At 35.7% G+C, this 22603-nt stretch overlaps 1 pseudogene; it reads left to right on the top strand.

Moving 5' to 3' along the window:
- The first annotated feature begins 7464 nt into the window (after positions 1-7464).
- Positions 7465-18459, top strand: LOC113268392 (Y-box-binding protein 1-like; annotated as a pseudogene).
- The last annotated feature ends 4144 nt before the right edge of the window (positions 18460-22603 follow it).

Genomic DNA, 22603 nt, shown 5'->3' with positions numbered 1-22603 from the left:
GTAGGCATTTTATTTTCCAAAACTATGACAATATCATTTCATTGTCCTCTGTATTTAAGGTCAATGTGGAGAAGTAGACTATCATTTTTATTGTCTTCCTCTGTATAACAATACTCTCCCCCTCACCCCACGCTCTGATTGCTTTTGAGATTCTCTTTATATTTGGCTTACAGTATCTTGACTACAATATTCCCAGGTATAGTTTTCCTTTTATTTATCCTACTGTGGTTCACTGAGCTTCTTGAATATGTGGGTTGATGTCTTTCATCATATCAAGGAATTCTATTTATTTGACAGAGAGAGAGGCAGCGAGAGAGGGAACACAAGCAGGGGGAGTGGGAGAGGAAGAAGCAGGCTTCCAGCAGAGGACCCTGATGTGGGGCTCGATCCCATAACGCTGGGATCACTCCCTGAGCCGAAGGCAGATGCTCAACGACTGAGCTACCCAGGCGCCCAGGAATTCTAATTTTTAACCATTATTTCTTCAAATATTGTCCCTCCCATTTTCTCCTGTTCATCTGGGACAGCAAAACCTGTCCATCCTTACAGTGCCCTGAATCCGTCTTCCATTTCTGCTATGGTTTCTTTTTTTCTTTCAATGTTCAATTGAGAGGTTTTTTTCTTGCCAGCCTTCTAGTTTACTTATCTTGTCTTATGCTGTGCATAGTCTGCTGTTAAACTCATTTAGAGAGTTCTTAATTTCTGATATTGTATTTTGTAGTTCTAGGATGCACAGTTTTTATAGATTGTAATTCTCTGTTAAAACACACTCTGTTTTCATCTATTTTTGTCCACCTCCTTCCCAATTATATTTATCGTATTAGTCACAATTATTTTAAAGTTCTTTCTGTGAACTTTAATCTCTGTATCATCTCTGGATAAGCTTCCTATAACTATTATTGTTTATTAGCCATTTCCTTTTACTTCTTTACACATTTAGCAATTTTTAAATGGTATTTTTGACATTAGGAATGATATTATGGAGTCTCAATGATATTTTCTTTCAATGAGGATTCAGTTTTGTTTTGGGAAGAAATTACATTTCTGGCTGATAATCTAGATCATGTGGAGGCCCCATTTCTTTCTTTGCTTTGTTACTTTTGCCTGTGTACTGCAATTGTCTTCAAAAATGTATACCTTCTGAGGCCAGGATGAAGGCACATTCCACCAGGGAAGATTTAGATTTGCTTCTAACTAGTGCATGTGGGCGTGATAAATGAAAGGCATTCTTAATCCAACAGAAAACTTGCAGCTCTTAGGCATCTCTAGACAGCAAATCTACTGGAAGGCTGGCCAGCAACTACATCTTTTCAAACATGTTTCACCTTTTCTTTCTTTTCTCTCAGTCTTTTTTCTAGTACGTACAAAGTATTGCTTATGGATCACTTTTACGTAGGTACAAAACCCTTTGTGTCCCAAATTAATGTTGGAGGAGTCTCCTCTCAGACTCTCTGCTATGTGTATGTTCTTGGCTCTGACTTTTTCCCCATTCTGCCCACACCATGTTTTGGCAAATTTGGCACACATCTTCAAGGTAAGAGCAGCTTAATGCTCACATGTACAATTTATATCCCCATGTTTCCTTCTTCTCCCCTCTTAGATTTGTATCTTTAGTTTGTTTCCACTTTGTCAGCTTTTAAATGATTTTAAAGTATTTTATCTAGCATTTTAATTTTTGTCATTGGAGGTTTGATCTGAACAAAATAAGTTATTATTGGAAATAGAAGTTCCACATATTTTTGTTTTTAATGTATTAAGAAAATATGGCCTTATGATAAGTATTTTTGGAGACTTATTAAAACTTCTTTGGTATGGTACTAATACATGGTCAATATGTATGAATATCTCCTGGGTATTTGAAACAGAAGGTTGCTTTATTCTTTGTTGGGTACGATACTATTTGGGTATATCATTTTAATTATTTATATATCCATTACACCAATTCATAAACTTTAGTGTTTGTATATTTATATGTATGTATATTATTTTTTTAATACTATATATATTTACTTCTTTGTTGTGTACTTCACATATCTATTTTTAATACATGCACATTAATGTATTTTGCTGTCATAATAGATTTTTGAGGTTTTTTAAAGTATTTTTAACAGTTTTAAATTTATCTATGCTCAGGGATAGGAGAGAAGTTTGGTAATGAATAATTGTGAGGCCACAGCTAGGATCAGCAGTAGGACAGCTTGTGGCTAGGGTACAGTGAAAAGGCTAGTGGGTTAGGAATACCAAGATGTTTGGATTTTTGTGTTATTAGGGCATGCAAAAATCCAAACAATAAAGCAGGTAATAGGTCCTAACATACATACTCTGATTTTGTTTGTTTCATGTGCTTTTCTTGATGAAAAATTTTTACCAAATTGAGCTGTGTTAACTCTTGCTAAGGCCTTAAAAAGATGTATAACTGTCATTTTAAAAAATGAATTCATGGGGAAATGTATTGTTGTATGCAGATTTCCAGTGGAAACCTGCAGATGCTCACATAAGAAACATTCTTTCTACTCTTTTGAATAAACATGTTACAAGCCCAGTACATTTGCATACCCAAGAGAATAATTGTTTCAAAGATATGGGCTATGAACACATGTGGTTGTCTACCAGATTATGAACACCAGACTTGAGACATATATTTTTCAGGTGTACAGCTTGAGAAAATTATTGAATACTCAGCACAAATGCTATGTCTTGGGGAATATTTGGAGAAATGTAGGTGCTACTGTATTTTGAATAATCAGTCCCTCTAGCTCTCATTGCGACTAATGGAAAATTTATTTTATTTTCCCTTGACAAAGGGAAAACAAAATTGTAGCTTATCTTACTGCATAGTTTGTTAAGCAATTTCCATTTTGTACTTGCATTTCACAGATGTTCTGAAATGGTTAAGCCAAAAAGGCATGTTTCAACTCATGAGTAACATAACAAAATACGTTCCCATCAGTTGGCTTTAAATATTATATATATATATATATATACACACTGTATATTAACTAACTGGAATTAAAATAAATAAAATAAAAAAACATAAAACAAAAATTTTAAAGTAATATATATGTTAAATATATAACAATAAAATATATTAAATATAAATGTAAATTTTAAAAATATATAGGTGTGTATACATTTATATACATAAATGTCTCATTGATAACTCAGACACACAAAAAGAAGTGTCTCTGTAGGTCAGTACAATCCTTTCTTGCTTGATGAGTAAGAAGTTATAAAGTCACATACTATGCCTGATGTTTGACTTTTCATTTATCTTTTGTACTTTATTATAGTGGAGTTGACAGATGTTGAAAGATGCTTAGATACACAAGGAGCCTAGCAGCTCCTATAGATCTGAAGAAGCTCACGTCCACAAACTATTACCTTAAGAATCTGTTACAACCTATGCTTATTAAATTGGCTGCAGGTCTTATTTTTCAGAGTAGTCTCCAAATAACTAATTTTCTAAAATATGTCCAGAGTCAGCCACCCCTCCTCTTGAGAGAGCAGCTATTTCAAATTGTCCTGCTATAAGTTGGGCAACCATGCAGCCTGGTTTGCCCAGGCCTGGAATAATTATTACTAGAGATCTGTAATGCTCTCAAAAGGTGCAGTTTTAGATGATAAATCATTCGGCCACATTAGGTTTAAAAGGTTAGGATTAATACTATTTTGAAGAAAAAAATTGGCCTAATATTAATTCATGCACTGTCCACCCCTACCAGTTAAAATATTCCATTCATTATCAAACATGTTTTTCCCTACTCTTTGGCCTGAAGTCTATTGTTTCTTCTTATTTTGGCTAGAAGTATATTCAGTGTTATTTAGCTTGGAAATTACGTAAAACGTAACTGTCTTTTATAATTCACTTAATGAATTCTACATAAGCTTCTCTCAGGATTTTCCTGTGGTAGAGTAGGGAAACTTCTCCATATTAATACATTTTAATGGTGTATCCCACAAAAATTTGGGTTTATTTTCTCACTATTTGCCTATAAATAAGTCTGCAAATTTAGACAATGTATAGAAAATGTTTGCTATGCCAGCTAAATGTATTTAAGTAAGGAAAAATTATTCCTGTGGAATGCTGTCAAAAATTTCACAGTGACTAAACATTTGCTTTATATTAATTTCCATATACCATCAGTCATTGAATTTTTACTTTGGAGAAAGGTATGCTCTCCTTAGGTCAGATTTACAGATAACTAAGTCAATTTTTGGATTTATTTTCTGTTTTATAGTAAAAATTTTGACCTTTAGTTTCCCTATTCTAGAAATCGGAAGATCAGAAAGCTGATTAGATATCAGACCAGATGACTTGTAGGAGACTGTATCACAAAGTTCTCGGTCTTTCTGAGAGTGTGTGTTTTGCATATACACGTGAAAAGCCTGAACTCTCAAATAACATGAATGTTTTTAAACTTTAAAAAAATAACAAGAACCACAAAGATTCATGAAAAAATAAGTTTTATGGATCAGATGCATTCAGTCTTCTATTCATCTATATGTAAGGTACTTTTGTGTAATTGTAATCATATATATGATCCTAGGAGACTGTAGGAGTTTCAATTAACTTGTGTTCAGAAATTCTGTAGGTAATAGGGACAGTCATATTTTGAAAAAGATTTTAAAACAAGGAAATTAAACCATCAAAAAGTGTTCCTGCTTAACATTCAGTTAATTTTAAAAATGTAGAAAATCATGTAAACCTGAAAGCATTCCAGGTAATTGTAGTCTTATTTTTAATTTTCTATGCTGATTTATAGAAATATCAGAAATGTCTTATTTATTCTGTTGGGGTATACAGTCAGCAGCCATGTACAGGATGTGTGTCTTCTACCAGAGTTCCAGGTGAAACCTAAGTGCTGCCTTTTTTCATTGTTACAATTTGATTGTATCCCTTATCGATGTTATAGGCGAGTAAGAAGGGGAACTACCATATTTTAATATGCTCATTTATCCTGCTCCCCACATAACATGTTTAGTTTTAGAGAATGTGTCAGGTGGTATTCAGGCTTATAATGGAGTGTGACTCTTCTAATATGAGACATTAGAAATGAAGAGGCTACACTCACTTTTTCTTCTTCGTTGTTGTTTTTTGTTTTTGTTTTTTTTTTTTTGGAAGAGACCCTTGATTGCTAACTTTCTCATTTCCAAGTGACAGAAACTGTCCAGCTATCTTTTGTAACAAGCGGGCATTATTTCCTTTGTTCCTGCTCATGATCATTGGTAACGTTAAGATAATTCATTGATTATTATCTTCTATAATGCGTAGTAGCCTTAACTACTTGAACATAGATTTTTATATGTGATAAAGTTGTCAGCTAGCTTTCATGAACTTAACAGATGTGCAGTTGACAAGTCTTTGTAGTTCCATGGCAAGTATAGCCATTACTTTTCGAGATCTTCAACCTTAAGCGTTCTCATTTGAGTCTCCCCTTGCCCATCCTGTTCATTGTGGAATTCCTGGCAGCCCCAAAGCTTGCCAAACAAGGGTGAGCATCCCTGAGTTTATCTTGCTCTCAAGAAAACCTGAGTTTGTGTAGCATTGTTATTGATAAATCACATCTACAAGGTTTTTAAGTTTTCCTCATTGAGTCTGAAATGAGAGATGGAAGTCAGGCAATCAGGGACCTGGCTATCAGACATATCAGAAAAGTGAGGCATTTCTATGATAGGAAATACATAAAGCAGTGAAAAGATTCCAGAGTAGTTGGGCAAATTCAGACAAAATCCAGATACTTTTTATTCCTAACATGGAATCTTGGCTAGATGTGATTATTAGAATTTGAAATTGAGCTCTGCCCCACGTCTTCAGGCAAATGATTCCTCACCTATGTATAGTTTGCCCTTTACAGTTATTGATGTAGTATCTGTAATATTAAACATCACTTAAACCCTCAAATTTTATGAATGATATATTTTTAAGCAACAGGGTGCAGGAAATGTAATCATAATAGCCCAAACCAACAGGTATATCACAGAGAAGCAGTAATGACATACAAGCCTGCTAGTTAATTTAAATGAAGTAGATATGTTTTCTTAAAACCTAATAGATTATCCCAAATAGAATACAATCCACATATGTTACATTCTTGATTAAGCTCTACATTTTGTGCTTTCTTTACATTCTTGGTTTGTGTTTACTTTTAAGATAGGAACCACTTCAAAGGTTAAATGTTTTTAGAAACCATTTCAGCTGTACATAAATGTAAAGTTTCTAAATATTTAAGAGTTACATAATGTAAACTTGTTTCCTTTCAAAATTTGTTTCACAAGAGCAGGTAATACATTTCCACTTTCAACTGCACATTTAGATGCTTTATTTTTGAGTGTATTTTCTCCTCAATATTTCTTTCCACAGAATTTTGGAATTTTGTTTCTCTCATGTTTTATTGAAAAGGCTCTCTGCCATTATATCCTTTCGTTTTCCGGTTTTATTCTTTTGTCTGAAGGCACATTGCAGCATGGCTGGTTTAAGGATTCTAGACAGTGAGAGAAATGGATAGCCACAAGAGTATCTCTAGTCAAGGTTGAAAGAGAGCACGTAGCTTTCTAAACTGAACACCGTGAATGGGGGACATTTAGGTTATTGCCATGACAATTCTAATTGTTGGAACTTTATTCTTATTATGGTCTTTATTCAGTTGGATTCACCCTAACAGCACACATAGACGAGTCACTTTAATTTCTGGGCTGGTTTTGGAGAACATGTATCCAAGAATCATCATCTTTTTGTTGCGATAACAAAACACACGGTCAAGGGGGGTCTAAATGGAATTGCATTTTATAGGCATGCAGAGATCGGTATGAAGTAAGACATGCACTCTTTGACCCCTGGAGGCTCTCTCTGACAAATGATGGGGCTACATTTTAAATTACAGGAGATTCCAATTACTGTGAAATTATGGGGCTATGTGAGCTCCCTCTATGGGCTAATTTAACGTCTGCAAATTATATTTCTTCTTCTTCCTCTTTTTTTTCTTCTTCCCATTTTTCCCCCAACAAAGCCTCTGTGTGGCCTCTGGGATGGGGTGGCCGCCTAAGGGCCCTGAGGTTGTGCTCCTTGGAGCGTGTGCAAGATGGCTGCCCCAAGGCTGTTTGAAGCTGGCGCGTTTGAAGCTGCCGCGCGTGTTTGAAGCTGCGGCATTTGAAGCTGTCGGGCTTGAAGCTGGCGCGTGTGTTTGAAGCTGCGGCATTTGATGTTGCTGAGGACGTTTGTAAATTTGAGACAGACTTTAATATTGTTAGACGGTAGGGGAGTCCTTTTCAACCCCCTTTTCATTTTTTTTTTTACTTGAACTTTTTAAAAAGTTTTATTTAACTTTTTTTTTTCCTACTATTTTAACTACTTATGTCAGCCGAGGAATGCTGTGATTCACAGCCATTATTGTAAGGAGGCTGTTATGTATTTTTAGTGCTGCTGGGACCATAGGAATTCTTGAGTGGCTTTGACTGGATACAACAATGTGGAGAATAATCCCAACTGTGAAAAGTGCTACTGTGGCCACAGAACAGTACAGAATAATTTTGAAAAAGGGCAGTCTCCTTGTTGCTTTTAGAAGAAGGCCGAGTGTGCCCGCTGTTGCATTTGCAAGATTGATGATGAGTGTCGAGGTAGAACAAATGCATGTGAGTAGAAGAAGTTGGGGATGCATAGGTGTAGGAATTAAATTTGCAATGTGCCAGGAGCAAAGCATTTTGTAATTTCTTCCTATTATTTTGTCCTCTAAATTCTGTAAGAACTAGGAGGAGAGGTGGATGCTATTATGAAACAATACCGTCAATCCTTTGGACAATACTGTAAAACTGAATGGTGCTTTATATGGAGAGCATCTACTCTGAAAATGCGAGAGAGAAGGAATGAGTCTTGCTGCTGTTGGTAAAGGGAAGAAAACAGATGCTTATCCTGTAGTGTGTACTTTGTGGCTTGGGAAATACTTTGCTTGGAGGAACCCTAGATGTAGAAGTGAAAATGATGGAGAAAAATTTGGAAGGAGCCATGAGTCGTCACATCCAAAATGGATGTGATGAGAAACACGTTGGTTTGGATGCAGATAATTTTTCACTTAATCCCCAGCCTGGAGCAACGTCATGGGCTTGCATGCAGAGTTGATGAAATGACATGTTCTTATGTTGTCTATGGTTCTTCTCCATTAGATTGTTTGGGATTGAAAGCTCCTTTGATGGGCCTTCCATCCATTTTTCCCCCCTTTGGAAGTACAATATTCTATTCTGCTAATGATCATTCTCTTGAAAATTAAGTAATGGTTTCTTAATATGAGCTATTTGTCAGCACTTGAACCTGTTTATTTACATGTCCGCCATTGAATTTTTTCATTGGGTAGAACATAAATTCCATAAAGTCTACATCTACTTTTCAGCCACATTTGGATTGTATATCTCCCCAGGCCTGAGGTGCTTGGTTCAGTATTTTATTCATATTAGCAACGACCTTCAGTTCACAGAAAAATCTGTGTTTTAAATCCATATCATAAAATTGTACTACTGTCTCTTCATCTAGATGCAACTAGAACTGGGCTTTATTCTAATAAATAACTTAAATGTGTGCTTTACCTGTTTAACTAAGATGAAGATGTTGTGTCTTGCATACCTTTTGAATGATGAAAACTTTATCATGTCTTCATAGAACAGATGATCTTAAGCTTTATTTTCTTGTTTTTAAGGATTTCCCTTCATTCATTCAACATTTCTGATTTGGTAGGAATAGAAATTTGCTAAGTATTTTCCTTTGTATTGTATAGATGCATTTTCTACTCCAACTTTTCATTATTAGCTCCTTCAGTTATATTCCTTTGAATCCATGTGTCTTTTCCATTCTACTAGCTAATCATTTTTTACAGTGTTAATATTTTACCTAATTTGTATTTTGAACTTCATATGAGCCATATTGATGTCATTCATTGAGAACTAACTTCTTACAGACTATCAGTCTAATGTACTAATAATCTATTTAACAAGTCATTTTATAAGTTATAAGATATTAAAAACTAGTGACATGGGAAGTATACAGAATTAGTGGCTCTGCACATTTGACTTATCTACTCTTTCAGAACTTTGTTACAAACTTTTGTAACTCAAGGAGAGAGGACATTATACACCCACTGGCAGACAGGTGCACATACCCATGTATATATGGATATTTATTTTTTAATTTTTAATTCTAAAATCTTCTGATCAGATTTTTTCTTATCCCTCAACTTCTGTAATACTTATCTGATCCATATTATTGCTTTAAGTTTAGAATTTTTTAATGATTTTCCTACTCTTCACCATAACATAGTCTATGCAGTCCAGTAATCTACATTTGGTGACAAAAGAATTGCTTGAGAATAGTTGAGCACACATGCTTAAATGAGAACTACATGCATTTTATTACACATTTGTGTAAGTATATCCATAGAAAAAGAATAAATGTTGTAAAGCTGATATATCTTTATATCAGTTTAATCAGTCGGCTTACATGTTCCACATCACTCTTGTTCCTTGCTGGTTTGTGTTAAGAAGTTGCTTCTTATTTTAACAGTCTTTATTGTGATTTCTTTTCACATAGTTTTTCATTTTTGCTCTTTTCATTTGTTTAATTAAAATTAATTGCATATAGCTTTTCTTTTTAATGGATTTCCACACATATGTGCTTCTCTCTATAAACTCCACAATGTAAAGGGCACTAATCCAAATAATGATTTCTCTTCCTTGACTCTAGCTCTTTCTCTCTGTCTAGCTTGAGTGTTTTGTCCTATATTCATTTTCTCTTGCTCTATCAGTGTTTTCTTCCATCTTACCGTGATGAAGTTTGCAATTTGCCTTCTGTAGTAGAGAAACAATAAAAGTAACTTCCTGAGCTGGATTCAAGGTGAAATAGCATTTTCCATTACACAGCACTAAGACCCCATTCTTTGCAACTCTTAATAACAGTATCTCCATTATAGAGCCAGGTCAGTGTTGTTTAGCCATTCATCCAAAATACTGTATAGGCTTATTGATGTGATTTATTAATAGTTATGAGATCTGTTATGACCTCACATGCTTGGTTTTTCATTAAGTGTTTCATCAGTTATTCTCTTTCTAAGGCAGATGCAGATTAGAAATTTTACACACAAAATTTCTATTTTTTTGCATTCCTTTTGAAAATCAGCTTTATTTAGGTTTCTATACATACAGTAAAACTTATGTTATTATGTTTCAATGAGTTTTGACAAATGTATATACTGTGTAACTAGCACCACAATCGCCATGTTGACATTTTCATCACTGCAAAACTGTCTCTCCTACCCTTTTGAAGTCAGTTTCCTACACTCACTCCCTGAACCCCAGCAACCTCTGATCTTCTTTCTTTTGCTATAGTTTTATCTTTTTCAGAATTTTGTATCAGTGAAATCATACTGCGTGCTCTTTTGTGTCTAGCTTCTTTCACTTAGCGTAATGCTTTTACATTTCTTCCATGTTGTTGCATGAATTAGATTTTTCCGCGTTAGTGCTGAGTGTATTCTACTGTATTGATACTCCACAATTTGTTTATCCATTTACCATTTGATGACCTTTTTCGTTCTTTCCAGTTTGGGTGATGATGAAGAAAGATGCTGGAAACATTTGCATGCAGTTTTTTTGTGTGTGTGAACCTAAGTTTTAACTTCTTTTGGGTAAATATCTAGGAGTGGGATTGCTGAATCATGTGGTACACATATGTTGAATTCTATAAAAAAATATTACAATGTTTTCCAGAGTGGATGAACTATTTTGCATTTCCACAGAGATGTACTAGAGTTCCAATTGTGCCCCATCATCACCAACACTTGGTGTTGTTAGTCTTTTTAATTTTAGCCATTATAGTGAGTCTGTATTTCTTTTCAATATTTTTTCAATTGCAATAATTTACTTTCTTTTACCAACTTTATTATTATTACTACATCCACTCGATTGCATTCTGCTTTTTTTTTTTTCACTTGTTATATTCTTTATAACGTTGTTCTTTTGAAGGCTCTAAATATGTTTTTATTTCTTGCTTTCTTTTAGTGCTTGATAAGGTAAGGGAACTAAAACCCAAATATACATATAAGTAGACCAGAGTCTTGAGTGAGCATGTTAAATAGTCGAGTTTTGCCTTTATTTTTTAAGAACTAGGAATATAATATTTGAAGAAGATTGTATCAGACTTAAGATTCTGGGTTTTATTGGTGTCTATTTAGTATCACAGAAATTACAAATAGGATTGCATATTTAAAAATACTAGCAAACTGATTTCTCAATAACTAGATTTCTCAATAAAGTTTCACACATCTTCAACAACTGAAGGATCACCATACAATTCAGCCCTGCCATTTCCTAAAATGGCTCTGTTTTTATTCTTTGCCTCATTAGACAGCTTAGGGAACAGTGTACCATTGCCCATTAAAGAAACCACTTTTATTTAATCCAGTACCTACTAACATTTGTCAGAATTGGTGATTTTTTAACCTTTTTTTTTTTTTTTTTTTTTTTTTTTTTAATAACAGTAACTGTTCTCAGATCTCTAGCTTTGTTCCCTGGATGTTAAAAAGACACATGGTCACTTTGTGAAAATCTTTCTTTAAAAATCCAGTGTAAATGAGAATCATCATCATCTCTATCACCCTATTCTTTTCCATCTAAGAGTGTTTCATTTCAATATGGGCTGGAACTCTGATTTTTCTCCCTACAGCTCAGTTACTAGTTCAGGATTATTACTTGGCTAAGTAAGATTTTTTTTCACTCAAAGGTTTATATAGCAATCAAAATTGAATGTTAATGAGTTGCATAGCTATAAATTCTCTTTTCGCAAAGAGCCATGCCTAGGAGTGAACCCTTATTTCAGAAAATGGTTGTAAGATGATTGCTAAACCTTGGTTAAAGTATACTCATTCTCTCATGAGTGAGTTATTTTATTGAGTTCTGTGTTTGAAGACAGGATTTCTATACAAATTTCTCAGTTTTGTCAGATCATAAGTAAACAATATGATGCCATAAAGTGAAATATAGTTGCTACTGAAATCATGAATTAATCCAACTTCTTGGAAAATTCACTCTCAGTTCACTGAAGGGCTTCCTGTTGAATGGGAGGTATTTTTCCATGTCACATTTTCTCATAAAAATACACATTTTGTATCTTTGATTTTAAATCTGGTATTATTTTAGTAGCTAAAGACATTGAGGGTGTTTGCTGGTAATAGAGTGAATAATGAAGCTAGAGAATTGTGGATACCTTTGGTTATCTTTTATCAACAGTTTTACAAATCAATCTCATTTTCCCCTATTTCTCTGTTCAGTTAATAATATTAACCCAGACTGTTAAACTTTTCCTTAGAAATACTATTAAAGCATGAGGGACTGGAATCTTTTTTGATATTTGAAAGAAAAAAATTGATAAAACAATATCAGAAGCAATTCAAGTTATGATTTCATAGGATTCATTGTAGTAACAATAGAATTATGCTTTGTATTCTACAGTTAGTGAGACTGAAGGTAAAGGAACACACTTTACAAAGATTTTCTTTTAGAAGTGATTTGGTATGAAAATTTAGCTGTCATTTTTTAATTACTCAATATTCCATGTTCTACAAACATCTGGGTTTTGTGGGTGAACTAGCTGGTTTAAATACGGACTGAAACACTTCTTCAAAACCGAGATTCAGTTATTCCTTCAGAACATTTGTATTTTAATTTGGGGCTGATTGAGATCATTCCTAGTACCTGTTCTTAGATCGTCATTAGGTATGTCTAACAAATGACCAAATGCACATATCTTTACACTGGATTTAATTTTTGTTTTCTAGAAAGTCAGACTGTGTTTTCTAAGGAACATGTACCATGTGGATTTTTCTGATGTCAAAATCCCAGCAACCAGGGGTAATTCTGAGTATTTGCTTGTGTCCAAATCCCTAAAGAATTCTTGAATCTTACTCTTCCATAATGAATATCTTCTTAGTCCAGCCTAAATCCTCCCTGGCAATTTGCATCACAGGAACCCCTTGATCTGTTGTATAGTAGGGTTGAATCCAAGGGAATTAAGCTCTCCCCTTAGGAGCTATTGCTGTCATTCATGCTACACAGAAGGGGGGCATTCCTGCTTTCTCTCTAACTCCAACCCCATTGCCTGGCCAGGAGAATTCTTAATAGTGTGTGATCCAGAAAATTAACTATTTCAATACACTGTTCTTTTTAAATGTGATTCTTGTAAACTGGAACACTGTGGCATCATTCAAATTTAAATCTAAATCTTTGGGTGGAAATTTTAATATGGATGTTGTCTGATGATTTTTGATAAGATTAATTTTGAATTTTGTTTTGAAATTATCCCTTAAGGAAAGGGAATCTGTGAGAGAATCTTTATTTACTTCTTTTACTAAGTACAGATATTTGTCATGCCATACTTTTGATTATTTATTTGCTATGTTATACTCTGGATTACTTCATCATTGTCCCTGTGAAAAGTCTATAGCTGGTTTATTGCTTATGTGTGTCAGAACTGATTTCAAAGTAAGTTTTTTAGAATAATTTTTTGAGTCAACTGCTTTCATGCTTTCTAACAAGTTAGAAAACTATATATCAAAAAGTCCCATTTAAGATACAATGAAAATGCAAAATATCTTGATATATCATTAGTAAGAAAAAACATGTGGGAGCTATATAATGAAAATGGTAAAAGTTTGCTGAGACCTAAGAGACAATTTTATCAACTGAAGATGAAGTATATTAAAGGTTGTCTGTTCTTTTCATAATAATTCATAGAACTGATATTACCTAATAAAACCACAGTAAGTTTTTCTTTTTTAAATTTGCCATAGTGAATCTAATGTTTATCTCTCAGTATGAACAGAGGCGAATAGCCAATACAATTGTCTTATAAGTTATAAAGCTACAATACTCAAGACAGTGTCATTTTGACAAAACAATGGAAAAGAAGGAAAAATCAAGATAAATTCAAATATGTAAAACTTCATTGTGTTGGTATCATAAATGAATGGGGTTGGACTATTAAGAAGTGACTCAGGGACAATTGCTTAACACTTGTGGGAAATAATAAATTAGATCTAGTCTCACCTCATATCGTGTATCAATATAAATTCCATATGAGTTAAAGAGATAAATGTAAAATAAAATATGAGATCTCTAGAAACTATAAAAAATAGAGTCGGCTGGCTGACTTAGTAATGATGAATAGTTTTAGGCATTATAAATAATTTTAAAAATCACAAGGGAAAAATCCATAGGTTTGACTACATGAAAAATTAATTTTTGAATGACAGAAATGAATACCTGGTAAAAAAAAAAAAAGTAACATTAAAAAAAACCACAAAACTATCAGCAGCAACTATTTCAGATGCTTTTCATCTTTATGGCCAAAGAACTTGAAGGGGAGCAGATTTTGCCAACTCAAAATATGCCACTTTGGAATGAGGATTGTTTTAAGCTAAGGCAATCAAAACCCAGCAGATGCAGGAAAAGCTCTTTACCTCCCCATCGACTACCTAAGCTTACACTGAAAGGAGGGCTGTATGAGGAAGAGAGCTATTACAGAGATACTTTTCTACCTAAGAAACTTCTCTACACAACAGGGTAACCTTTGTTTTCCAAACCTCCCCTCTCATCTTTCTGTGCAAGGCCTTTCTCCCAGATCCCTACCCCTTTCCTTAGTCCAGGATGTTATATAAATCTCAATTACCTGACTGCCTCTAGAGTCTTATCTCTTTTTTTTAATTAAAATTTATTTATTTATTATTTATTTATTTATGAGAGAGAAAGAGAGAGAGAGCACGAGTTGAGGGGAGCAGAGGTAGAAGCAGGCTCCCCGCTGAGCAGGAAGCCCCAATGTGGGGCTGGATTCCAGGACTCTAGGATCATGACCTGAGCCAAAAGCAGATGGTTAAGCAACTGAGCTACCCGGGTGCCCCTAGAGTCTTATCTTTATAGGACTTCTGTACATAGGTAATTTTGTTTCTTTTTCTCCTATTAATATGTCTTTATTTAACTATTCAATATACCAAAGAACCTAGAACCTAGAAGGGTAGAAGGGAATATTGTTTTTTCCCCTACAAACTCATGTAAGTTATTACATAAAATGCTAAAAATCTAATAGGAAAAAGGACCAAGAACTGGTTCTAGATGAGTCATAAAAGAAGAAATTTTAACATAGTAAAAAAAGTTCAGCTTAACTGGAAACAAGATTATGCACCCATTAACACACCACTCAGAATTAACCAAAATTGTTGATATTTTGGTGAATATTCTTCTAGTCTTTGTGATCTTTGATACCCCTATCTATCCATTAATTGATCTGTTGATTTATCCATTCATATATCTACCTTTATATCTAACTTTTCATCAATTTAGCTCCATCCACTCATACATAAATGTTATATGTAGTTGATATATATTTTTTCTAAAAGGAATCATAGTACATACGTTGCTTTTAACTTTTTTCCATTTAATATATTTTTTATTTCTTCCCATGTTATTATATTTTCTTCTTCTACAAATATTCAAACTTTGTATAATATCGACAGTGTGTCGATATACCATGGCTTATTTGACCAATGTCTCCTACTGGGCATTTAGGTTGTTAACAGTTTTTTAGAAGAGATCGCTGAACATCATTGCACAGATCAGATTATTTTCTAAGGGTAAATTTGAAAGGTTGGATTTACAGTATGCAAATATTTCAGGCTTTTGTTGCATGTTCCCCAGCTGTTCCTCAGAAAGATTTTGAACTTTTACCTTTCCACCAGCAATGCATTGGAGTTATTATTTCTCAGTCTTGCAAGCACTGTCTAATATAGTTAACAGTTTATGTAAGTTAAATAGACTGGCAATATTTTATTATTCTTTTTCTTTGCATTTTTGATTACTAAAATGATAATTTTTTTGTTTTATGGCAATTTTTTTCTTTCTTTTTTTTTTTTTTTTAAAGATTTTATTTATTTATTCGACAGAGATAGAGACAGCCAGCGAGAGAGGGAACACGAGCAGGGGGAGTGGGAGAGGAAGAAGCAGACTCATAGCGGAGGAGCCTGATGTGGGGCTCGATCCCATAATGCCGGGATCACGCCCTGAGCCGAAGGCAGATGCTTAACCGCTGTGCCACCCAGGCGCCCCTATGGCCATTTTTGTCTGTTGTAAAATTTCTAATTATGTCATTTACACTTATTTTCTATTGACATTAATCTTAGTATCCATTTTCAAAAGTTATGTTTATAAAAATTAAAAATAAATAAAACATTTAAAAACCATAAAAACTATGTATTTAGGATAAATATGCTTTGGATTATGTATATTAAAAATATATAGAAGTTTTAAATAAAAGTTTAATCAAACCTATCAATTTTTTTCTGTATAGTTTCCACTTTCAGTGACATGATTATGAACCCCCCCAGCAGATAACAGATTATATTAACTAAAATGAAAGAATATTTTGATTCATCTATTCCATTTTTCTTCAGGTTTATAGTTGAATCTTTCATTATGGAAAGCATGATCAATGGAATTTTTTAGTGTAGAGCCTTAAAGGAAAACTCGGGACCTCCTGATTTTTAATTAAAATGAATTCTGTAGAAGGATTATGTTATGAGTATGACTTTCCAGTGACTTCCTTCTTCGTACTAAAACTTGGGCGTATTAGAAAAAAAAAATTGGGCATATTGGAAGGATTGAATTATATTAAGATCTTATGGAATTTAGACATAATTATTTTTAGTGCTAATGGTTTTTGTGCATAGAATTTTTTTGTGCATACAATTATCCCAGGTTTGAGTAAGTAACTAATATACTATGTTAGCAACTCACTTGGGTTTTTGTTTTGGGAGGTAATTTTGTTCCTGAACATTTAAATTTGGAAGGTTAAAATTTATCTAGAAGATGCTGTTTTGATTTTAGCAGAGCAGATCTATACTGATCAGGTGTGAAAATCTCAGGAGCTGAAGGTAATAAGGGGAACTGTGTAATAGGTGCTGAATGAGAAAATTGAAGGCTCAGTTCGTTAAGCGTCTGCCTTGGGCTGGGGTCATGATCCCAGGGTCCTGGGATGGCCCCAAATTGGGCCCCGCATCAGGCTCCCTGATCGTGGGGGAGCCTGCTTCTCCCTCTCCCTCTGTCTGCTGCCCCCTCCCCCCTCCCGCTTGTGCTCTTTCTCTGTCAAATGGATAAATAAAATCTAAAAAAAAAAAAAAAGAAAAAAAAGAAGGTCTTATTTGGGTTCCTGGACCAAATTCCAAAGTAAGTGTGAAAGCTTCCTACACAATATCAAGCAGTACTTGGACACCAGTAGGGTGTCTGAGAGTTCAATTCAATTCTGACATTATTTACCCGCAGATAGCATCAGATTCCACAGGTTGAGGGATCAGTCCTAGGAGTGTGGGCCACCTCGCCCCACCCCCACCCCTGCTCCAACACACCCCTTCAGACTCCAGCCCCCAGTGACGAGCCGAGGCTGTTCCTTGTACTTCTGATTGTCTCTAAATTAGAAGTTCCCACAACCTCTTCCTCAGGTTTAATTAATTTGCTAGAGCGCAAGCTCCGTGGGTAGTAGGAGCGGAGAGCGGACCCCAGAGGGCCCTGCACAGGCCCACTGCCGCCACAAGCCAAGGTACCATCCCACCTGGCAGGAGGGGCAGCTGCGGCAGTCCGCCCCCCAGTCACCAAACCCACAACTCGGAGCAGCCGTGCAGCCCCACTTGACCCGCAGCAGGGCAGGTGGCCTCACATGGGGGCTGCCTGCCAGCGGGGACAACAAAGTCATTGCACAGAAAGTTTGGGGAACGGTAAAATGGTTGGTTCAGTGTAAGAAACCTATGGTTTCATCAGCAGAAATGACATGAAGGAAGATGTATTTGTATACCAGACTGCCAAGAAGAAGAACCCCAGGAAGTACCTTCACAGCGTAGGAAATGGAGAGATTGTGGAGTTTGATGTTGTTGATGGAGGAAAGGGTGTGGAGGCAGCAAGTATGTCAGGCCCAGGTGGAGCTCCAGTGCAAGGCAGAAAATATGCAGCAGACTGTAACAATTATAGACACTCTCCACGTGGCAGGGGTCCTCCACGCATTTCCCAGCAGAATTACTAGAATAGTGCAAGTGGAAAAAGAAGGAGGTCTGGGAGAATGCTCCTGAAGTTGAAGCCCAGCAGCATCGTCCTCCCATAAGCGAGGTTCTCACCTTACTAGGGTAGAGACCCAAGGGGTGTGAACCAGTCTTCCAACCCTCCAGTGCAGGGAGAGGTGATGGAGGGAGCGGACAACCACAGTGCAGGAGAACATGGTAGACCAGGAAGTCAGAATACCTAGTGGAGTACAGACCACGATTCCGCAGGGGTCCTCCTCCACGAAACACAGCCTAGAGAGGACCAAAGTGCACAGAGGAAGAAAAATCAAGGAATGAGACCCAAGGTCAGCAGCCACCTCCACGTCCGTGCCTCCGCAACTTCAATAACTAACGCAGATAGTAATTGAAAGCAGCCAATCCCCCAGCTGAGAATTCATCCCAGCTGAGCAGGGTGGGACTGAGTAAATGAGGGCTTACCTTCTCTCCCACCGTCTGGTTTAGTCATCCAGTATGAAGAAATGAATATGAAATTCCAGCAATAAGAGAGGAACAAAAGATTGGAGCTCAAGACCATAAGTGTTTGCTTTTTGCCCATTGACCAGATGAATAGAACTACCTGCATTATCTATGCAGCATGCAGTTTTGTTATTTTTACCTAAAGACCTCTCTTTTTGGTAATGTCAAATGTGGGTGTTTTGTTTTGTTTTTTTAAAGCCTGTTTTTTCTCAATACACCTTTAAAGGTTTTTAAGTTGTTTCATTTCTGGTCAAGGTGAGATTTTTGAGAGTATTTTAAATTTGTAATAAAACTTTGCAATTTTATTTTTTTTTTTGAAGTCAAAGGGCAAGTACCTATTAATAAAAGTCTTTAAAAAAATTTCTAGAGCGGCTCACAGGATTCAAAAAACCCACTTACTAACTACATTACCGTTTTATTATAAAGGGATATAACTCAGAAACAGCCTGATAGAAGAGATGCATAGCACAAGGGCACAGAGCTTCCAAGCCCTCTCCGGGCGTGCCTTCTCCCAGCACCTTCATATGCACATCAACCTTGAAGCTCTCTGAACCCCGTCCTTTTGGGTTTTTATGGAGACCTTATTACACAGAAATGGTTGAGCAACTCATTGGCCATTGACAAATGATTTAACCTCCTGCTTCTCTCTCTTCCCCAGAGGTGGGGGTGGGGGGGTACTGAAAGTTCCAACCCTCTATCACAAGGTTGGTTGCTCTGGCGACCAGCCCAATCCTTAGGTAATCTAGGGGCTTTCCTGAAATCGTCTTATTAACATAACAAAAGACACCTTTATCGCTCTCAGCACTTAGGAAATTCCAGGGGTTTTAGAGCTCCATGCCAGTAATGCAGACAAAAACCAAATATACATTTCTTATTATAAATCACAATATCACAGAAGGTGACTCCCAATGTAAAGTCGTAATAATCAATAGGTTAGTGAGGAGGCCTAACCAGTATGCCTGGCTTGGTCTTCTTCTAAACTATACAGTTCTCTCCACTCAGTTTACTCACATTTGTGAATTATTAGCCCCACGTGTGTCTGCTTGTAAACGAGTATGAGTATCAATGCTCTCGCACTGAAAGCAGTGCATTTTCATTGCCTGGATCCTTTTCAAAAATGTAGATGATGATTCAGTAGACTTTGCCTGGGACCTGAGATTCTGCATTTCTGTCAAGCCCCCAGGTGAAATCACTGTGCTGGTTCAGGGTCTCCTCTTGAGGGGCAAAAGTTGAGAAATCTGATATTGATACTTCTGGTTCTCTATAAAGTAATAGGTAAAACACATGAAATCATAAAATTACAGCACAGCGGATGGTTGAACACTTTGAGGATCGAGTGAAGTCACCATCTGGATCCAAAAGATCATGATAACTTGTAGGCTAGATTATGGGAGCTGTTTTCTGGAGAAACAGGTGGGACCGATGTAATGGGGCTGGTCCTCAGCCCACGGTTTGAGTAATAAGGTCTTTTTATTGTTTTTCTTTCAGCTTCATTGAAATATAGTTCACATAAAACGCATACAAGCATTTTCTGAGCCTTACATGGATGTAAATTCCCAGCCATCCAGTGTTAGAAATTGATAACCATCATTAAAAAGTAAACATTCTGAGCCACTACCCGCTCTACAGAACTAAACCATGTTTCTTTTCTGCTACCGATGGGAGTTAGCAAGAAATAGAGAACTACCCATGCCTAAGCACCCCTTATCTTGGCTTCCCTTCAAAGAAGGAAATGAGTATAAGGTTAGCACTGAGCTTTTCTGGAACTGTTGACATGGGGTTGGTAACACAACACATCCTAAAGAACCTGGTGAGTCAGATCAGGGATTTGTACTGAAAAGCAAGGGGCAATCAGAAGGATGGCAGGAGCTGGAGCTGGAGGTTATGGGGGAGGGGATGGGTCATTCAACAGCTGGCCAAGGTCCATGAAGGCAGGAGCACATGCCAGAGCCACACTGGGTAGACTGAAGACAAAATTTAGACATTTGTAAAGACTGACTTTTACTCACTGTTTGTGCCCATGTGTGTTTTTTCTCTGATTATAACAATAAATCATATTCCATGTGGAAAATGTGGAAGTAATAGAAAAATAGAAAAAAAACAGCCTATCATTAAATCATATCATAATAATAACATTACATAATAATGTAATAATATCACCTTTATCACTATATAGTTAACATCCTTTTTAAAAATTTACCTTTTAAAAAATTTTTGGCGAGCCTATAAAGTCTTAAATGTTATGAACTATAGGAGCCTTCAAGACCTGGAAGTTAATGACATATATAAGTGGGTGGGCTATCCAGATCTAGAGAGAGAAGCATGGTGCCTCGGGTCTTTGTGTTTTCATCTGCCGTAGGCACTACCAGGACTGCTATTTGGAAAGAAACAGGGAAACCTCACATAGGGCAGTGTTGAGCTGCTACCCCAGATTTTGCCCAAAAATGCTTGACTCCATTTCTGCCCAGTCTAGGTAGTCAGACACAGATATATATTTGATATAAAATATTGAACTCCTTTGAAATATGTTTGAGTATGACTGCATTAGAATAGTAGTTCATATTTTTATTCCTCAAACTAGCAAATATCATATGGAGTCCAGAGAAAAGTTGACCAACATGTCTAAAAGAACAGATGTCCCTAACCAATACTCTGAGCATTTATTCTCCTAGAATAATAGCTGCAAAGGTAACATAATCCTTCTGGATATTTTTGTCATGTTTGGATTTTTTTTTTTTTTTTTTTGGCTGTCCATGAAAATGAGATGTTGGTATTATTTGTGATCTTCGATATCAAAGGAAAATCGTGGTTTATAAGTTTTGAACCTTTTCTTATGTTTTACAATTTATAACGAAAATTTTTTTAAAGGCTCAAGCTAGGTTAATGATCAAACTGTTAAAGCATGACTCCACAGGATGCCTCACCTCTTAGAAAGACATTTAGTGCTAAATTTATAAGGTTCTATTTTGTGGAGCACCAAAAAGGGTCATTTTCAAGTGAGCAACGCTTTTAATCTCTATTTTGCCATCTGAAAACCACTTAAGTATTGCCCAGTTCACGGGCATACATTATAGCCAATCCCAAGTAATACAATTCACACTTTTTGTCGAGTACTACAGTGTATGTTTTTTTCTTTGAAAAAAAATTATATATCTGATGACATACAGGTCTCAGTGCAAACTTTACCACAGATGAGAGATTACTGTATAGTTTCTTGGAATGCGAGCTCTCAGAGGGCAGCTAGGGAAGATGGATATGTCTTCTCAGTTCCTTTGGTTTCCTAGGAAGTTGGTGTACAATGTGGAGATTCACCGTGTCTGTCTACTTCAGAGAAATGTTCATTATACTTATTTTATTTCTCAAGACATTTCTCCTATGCTTAGATAAATGGAGTTTTTCCTGTGCCAGTGGGAGTTCACCACTACTTATTTAGATAATGCACAGATAAATTGATTTCTTTCTTTTTTTTTTTCCTTTACTTTTCTTTTTTGGAACACAGCCATGCTCATTCATTTAGGTATTTTCTATGTCTGCTCTTACACTAAAAAGGCAGAGCTGAATAATTGAAATAGAGACCTTTAGTTAGACTTTTTAGCAAAGTCTAAAATATTTGCTGTCTGGCCCTTTACAGAAAAAGTTTGCCAACCCTGAGTATAGATGGATGGCATAGAGGAGCTGATTATCAAATTATCCACTTCTTCACTCATTAACCATTATTCATCTGACAAAAACTTGGGGTCTTTATCATATAAACCAATGGAAAGAAAAGAAAATCTTGACCACCCTTCTGGTAATATGCAAAATAGATATACCTTGAACCATACTTGCAGTGAAAACACTTTGATTAAAAGGTAAAATAAAACTTTTAAATTACATTACAGAGCTACCAAGAATTTTTGGTTTCCTCAGAATTCAAAAATATTGTGATGGTAGGAATCCAGATAGGTAAGTCAGGACTAAAACTGACTTTTGCCCGGGAGGCCTTTGTATAACAAATGATCTTGATCATTGGTTTTGAT

Source organism: Ursus arctos, unplaced genomic scaffold (genome assembly GCF_023065955.2).
Source record: "Ursus arctos isolate Adak ecotype North America unplaced genomic scaffold, UrsArc2.0 scaffold_8, whole genome shotgun sequence".
NCBI classification, from domain to species: domain Eukaryota; kingdom Metazoa; phylum Chordata; class Mammalia; order Carnivora; family Ursidae; genus Ursus; species Ursus arctos.
Note: the sequence above shows the minus strand (reverse complement) of the source record. Positions and strands in the feature narration are given on the sequence as shown.